Below are 6,220 nucleotides of genomic sequence, written 5' to 3'. Positions count from 1 at the left end.
TTTAACCTTCTTTTGTTACTATTGTTTTTGTATTAACCATAATACACCACAGTGGAGTTTTAGTTTGTTTATCAAATGATGTAAACAAATTCCAAAAAACAATAGGAATATAAGTGATCTGTCGGCAGTAAATGTATCTAAATTGTCTGTCCTTAGTTGATTACGCATAGCATAAACATAAACAAAAACAAACAAAAAACAAAAACAAAAACAATAAAAACAAAAACCCAGAAATATTAGAGATTTTAATGGCTCTCCCTGCTTTATACCAAATAATGTGAAATAGTTTGATTTTCTTTGACACATGATTTTACTTGCGCATACAAGATCCTAAGAAAATATTTTTTGATGATACACCATAAGTCATATACTATTTCTATATACGGTTTCGAACGCCTTTTTAAAATCGAAATTAACTTTTTCCCTTTTAACATTTATCTTTTCATAAAAAAACAATATCTTACTTATACTACTTTTATAAAAAAATCCAACCAACAGTGCGTTTTCCTTTAATAAACTTAATAAACCAAATTGTCATTCGTCTGATACATTTACAATTCTTTTGCGACAAGTGTTTTATCTAAAATTATCAAAATCATTTTTGAAAAGAAAATGTATAAAAGAGTAATACCTGTATAATAAATAAGTCCATAATAAGCAACATTAATACATGTACGACAATTGACCTTTCCGGTGTTTACAGTTTTATATTAATTGGCTAACTTGTTATCCAATTGCTACAGTGATGTAAAACATAGTCACTGGTTGACCTGGTTTGCACAAAAGAACGCGTGCTTATGTTTGTTATACTGTTTGTGAGCAGTTGAAATAGCAATGAATGGAAAAGGTGTTGCTAAATGTTCCGCTACGAATAATCTGTAGGTATGACAATGGAATAATCTGTATATTTGACAATGGGATAATCTGTAGATATGGCAATGGAATAATCTGTAGAAATGACAATGGAATAATCTGTAGATATGGCAATGGTATAATCTATATGTATGACAATGGATTACTATGTATATATGATAATGGAATAATCTGTATATTTATAAATGAGATAATCTGTAGGTATGGCGATTGGATAATTTGTAGATACGCCAATAAGCTCATACACTGTATGTATGTATGTATGAAATTGGTTAATTACATGTTTAGTGCAACATTTACTTAGCTGATTCTTTTGTTTTCAAGATAGTTATCCGTAGATTAAGTCCGGGCGGTTATTGTAAGCGACATTCTTACCGATAAAATGTATAAATATTATATTAAATAATCTATATATAATCTAATTGTCCGTTTATTAACATAACAATCCACGACCGGAATACTGTTAAATTGACATTTATTAAACGAATAAAAATAAAACAAATGAGTTAAACAAATCATAATAACTTACTACAGTCTTGTTCATCTTCTCCTCCAGGACATTCAATATGTCCGTCACAAATAAATCGTGGTTCAATACAATAACTTCCTGGACATTTGACTGTATTTGCTGGACAAGTGAAATTTTCTCAAAATCAAATGCTTTTTCAATGACTCGGACAATATTTAGCAATTCAATGTGAATTATTAAAATTATTATCATTTTCTTCAGTGATGAATGACTGAGAAGTATTTGTGATGCCACTCTGTTTTACTGTGTTGAAGTAGAATAAAATAATAAACAATTCGAGCCAAAGACATGTGGCATCATACAAGCATGTATGTTTATCGTTTGAGTAGCCCTAGCCTCTTATGTTTTACAGTATTATATACATGTAGTTAACTGTATTTCAAATGAATAATCAAATTATATTCTTGGTTTGAATCAAAACAGAATCGTTGTTCAATTTTCTTTATTAGATTACGGCAAAAGAGATTACATCTTAATGAATATTAAGTTGAATGAATAACCGCCATATGTGCACATCTGCGGATGTTTTAAAATTCTAAATTTTACAAGTTCATGTTAAATGTTGAATTCTACTTAAGTCGGTGATAGGGGGCGTGGAAGGTAATTTGCAATTGACAGTACCGTCCATGACCAGGCTGAATCAAACCGAGCCTGCAACATTTTCAATTTTGCCGTTTTGGGCTTTCTTTAGGGATTCATATTTTTCTCTATTTTATCCATTTACAAGCGTTGTTTTTTCAGCAAGGAAGAACCTGTCATCATCAACAAAATGTTGATAAATTATTGAAACATTAAGGTGTTTATTATAAACATTATTATATGGAATATTAAATTCAAAAAGCAAAATAAAAAACATAGATTTGTTTCTAGTAAGCATTTATAGCTAAACCGTAAAACCGTTAAAACCGATCAATATGTTTTCTTTCAATAGAGATTATACAACTCGTTAAATTGACTTTGATTTTCTATACGCCAATTGTCTTATCTGTTTAGCGTCATTTTTCATTCATTTTTTAAAAGCAAATTTTCTTTAACCCAGCACGCTCACAGATGTTAGAATGAAAAATATTAAACAATTATATCTTAATACCGTATCAGTTATATTAACGAGAAATTACATCGTTACTGACTTCTTAATTCATGTAATTCAAGAAGGAAAGTTTACCAAAATCTTCAATAAACTGCGTTCCTCTTTGCTCAAGCAACTGCGTTACTTACATAGCTGCCGATATAAATACTGCAATTACTTTGATTGGAATTGTAAAACAAATATTCGTTGTTTTGTTTAGATAATTCAAGTCATGTACACTGCTTAATGTCGTTTGATATTTTGTAGGACTTTAATGATGTTTAAGATTTTATACATATCAAAGATTTTTTTTTCTTATAAATTTTTGAAAGCGTTTTAAGCTGTATTTTAGTTTTAATACCTTGGATTTTTCACGTAGGTCATCTTAAGTAACTTGTTTAAAACATTAATACATAGACAAACACTTTATAAGAAATATATATGATACTACACCCAGTGAATATGATTTAATTTAAAGTTCTGTTGACTTCTGTTTGGACCAATGAGATTGCAGCTATATTAAGATCATATAAATAATTATATCATTGCCCCAAATATCGACTTATGTTAAAACCAAGCAGTATTTTTTGTTTCCAAATATGTTAGATACGATCCCGGATGTGAATGTTTTATCATACCGTTACGTAATACTATTAATAGCCTAAACGAAGGATTTGGTAGTATGTTTTTCTAAAATATATATGTTTTCAAAGCAAAAATATTAAAATGTGCATGCTTTTAACGAAAACCACCTTTAAATAATCATAAAGTTGACAAAATAGGACAGTTATATGCTTTAAAGTTATATGCCTTATGCATGCAAAATTTAAACAAAAATTTCCCTGTGGTTAATGAGTTATTGATGAACTAAAGCTTTGCAAAGACTCTTTTTCAGAAATGAGGACACTCTAAATAATCTATTATATAAATATTAACAAATATGTTTTCCTATTGCTTATTGTTAAGAAATAAATTAATACCATTCAGATAAAAATTACATGAGCAAAATTATTGCATCATTGTATGAAAATATTATCCATCCTATTAACTTTAAGCATTTTATTTGACCATTTCCCTAGATAAAAAGCCTTATTCAAAATATCTTTAAAATTTACCACAATGAGGGGCTAATTCTAAAATTTGCCTTGATCTTTTTAAACGTTTATTGGTTGATAATGTTAAATAAAAGATATTTTTACCGTGTTTTTTTTTTATTAAACTTTGAAAATATCTGGTATCTCATTTGCTATAACATTGTATATTTGACATTATTTAGCAAATACATACCTACAATAATTATATAATAAAATAAAACACTTTTTTTACTTTTTCTTTCCTTAAGGAATCTACAAGATACATAATGTTAAAAAGAAAAAAGGAAGAAAGAAAATAAGTACCCTTTCTGGGGCTTGAAAACCTCAATTTCAATGCAGTTGACAGTGATTATAGCCTATTTGAATACTTTTGAAAGTGGAAATTATGCATTAGAAGTGGTCTACCTTAAGAAATATTTCGATTTCCTTCAACTGTTTTTTTAACAGTGATTTTGAAATATGAGTAAACTTCCATGATCTTCTGGTGGCATGTTTCTGTAAACTAGTACATCAATTACCATACTGAAAGACTGTATGAAAATGTACTGGCTGTCAAACTATTCATTCGCTTACTATCCTTCCTATTTCTTAATGTGAAGGGCTTATATACTTAGGTTCAGGATTTACAAGTTAGGTAGAGAGAGAAGGGCCGAAATAACAACACCTGTATAGATCTGCGCAGTTGAGAAATTTACAGCAAAATTATAAGCAAAAACGTTATTGCTTTCCCTTTTTTCAAGTGGAAAAACGAAGAACGATTATAGAACACAAAAATATTCATGTTGACTTTTCTAAGCGGGTCGTGTTATCTTGCGAAGTTAAGATTTATGGAGGAGAAATAGGCCAAATTGTATGCTATATTACTATTTTAATACTTACAGTGATACATAAAACTAAAAGAAGTTTATGCATTTATACACACAAATTATTTCCGGTGAGGTCGCACTATCCCAATAATCACAAAAATTACATATTTTTATAACAGAATACTTCAAAGCGAACTTGTTTCTAAATTTCTTAAAGTAATGGATGGATAGATAGAAATATAAGGATGTTTTTTATGACTATGCATAGCTCTTACATCGATGAATATTGTCACATGCAGAAAAGTGCCCCTTTAAATGACAACAAGGTTTTATATGCAGACTTAAATTTTAGCCCAGTTCTCTGTTAACTACCCTCATTACATGAATTCAGACAGTTGCACAGTTCATTAATTGCATATGGATATAAGAAAATTATCTTTCCATATGACAAAAAAATAAAAAATAAAAGTTTTACAACACAGCAAGAAAATGTCAAGTGGAAATGTTAAGCTGGTGTATGCACAATAAATCCTGCAATTTTTATCTATTATCATTTCAACATGTGCATGCAAGTATGTAGTATGTGCTTCGCATACTCATGCACTTATGACTCACAAAAATAAGTTTGTTTGTTTGTTTGTTTTTTGTTGTTGTTTTGTTTTTTTTAAATATCCATCACTTATGATATAGTTTTATCATCATTCTGGTAAAATCTGAATACAATAAAAAAAATAAAAACATAGCTTGATAAATTTCTTGTCTAATGATAGGAATGTATTTAAATTGATAATATTACATGTCAAATAGTTAGAAGTTATCGATACATTTGCTGTAAAACATTAATATGTTACATGTCAAGTTACACAAAATAAAGTAATAACTTAGATAATTATATTCTTTACCGCATTGTTCTAAATGATCACCAGATCTGCATCCAGTCATGTAACCGGTGGAATCTACGGCATATATACACATCATCGACTTTGGTATAGCTTTATCGTCTCTTTTACAATGAAACAACTCTACATATTCAGTCACATTGTATTCTTTAAAAAAATCATTCTTAACAACTAATAAGCATATTTAACAAGTTACTTTAAAACAACATAAACAGAAACAATTTTGCACAGTTGTTTAAGGAATTGTATTTGCATATTATGGAAAATATAATACGATAGTTTGTATGCTAACAATTTAACAAAATACGATATAGTAATCTCATGAATTCTGGTAATTTATGATACCATTTTGCAGGTTTGTAATAATGTTTAAACTTTTTTCTGGCACGAAATATATTAAGTTATAGAATGTCTTTAATTGAATCAGATTTATAAGTCTTTAAAACATGCTACTATTATTAGCGTCCATACCGTAGGTGCAATAAGGAGACATTGTGGTCATCATTAAGGGTCTTGTCTCAAAATAACGCACGTGTATTGTCTCGTAGAACACATTGTCATTCTCCTATTGTGCTATATATGGGTTAATTTTCCAGTCAATTTCAGTTCCATTGCAGATTGTTCCCTTAACAAATCTATAAATGGAATTTTGATTGATACAATATCATTCTTACTTAAATCATACGTTTTATGTTGTGTTTGTCTGTTGGCCAAGAAATCTTTAAATTGAGTCTATGCTCTTCATGTAAACTTTATAATTTGCATTCGACGTATCAGTGTGGGAGATACGACATTTTTCTTCATTCAATATTGATTGAATAGTTTTTGGATTATCTTGTTTATTCACTCTTTGGTATTTGAATAATGAATTTTGACTCATGCTTTTCAATTGTAATGCTTATTTACTCTATTATCGTTTTGTCGTGAATTTTGTGGTCACAAAATATCAT

At 28.8% G+C, this 6,220-nt stretch overlaps 1 long non-coding RNA gene across 1 annotated transcript; it reads right to left on the bottom strand.

Moving 5' to 3' along the window:
• Nucleotides 1-1,402: 1,402 nt before the first annotated feature.
• On the bottom strand, nt 1,403-5,888 carry LOC132753514 (uncharacterized). The gene is made up of 3 exons (XR_009628972.1): nt 5,742-5,888; nt 5,274-5,417; nt 1,403-1,519 (listed from the first exon to the last, which is right to left on the bottom strand). It is a non-coding gene; the product is annotated as an uncharacterized LOC132753514 (long non-coding RNA).
• Nucleotides 5,889-6,220: the final 332 nt, after the last annotated feature.

Source organism: Ruditapes philippinarum, unplaced genomic scaffold, assembly GCF_026571515.1.
Source record: "Ruditapes philippinarum isolate M1 unplaced genomic scaffold, ASM2657151v2 ctg5744_1_1_1_1, whole genome shotgun sequence".
Taxonomy (NCBI): Eukaryota; Metazoa; Mollusca; class Bivalvia; order Venerida; family Veneridae; genus Ruditapes; species Ruditapes philippinarum.
This window is presented reverse-complemented; position numbering and strand designations above follow the sequence as displayed.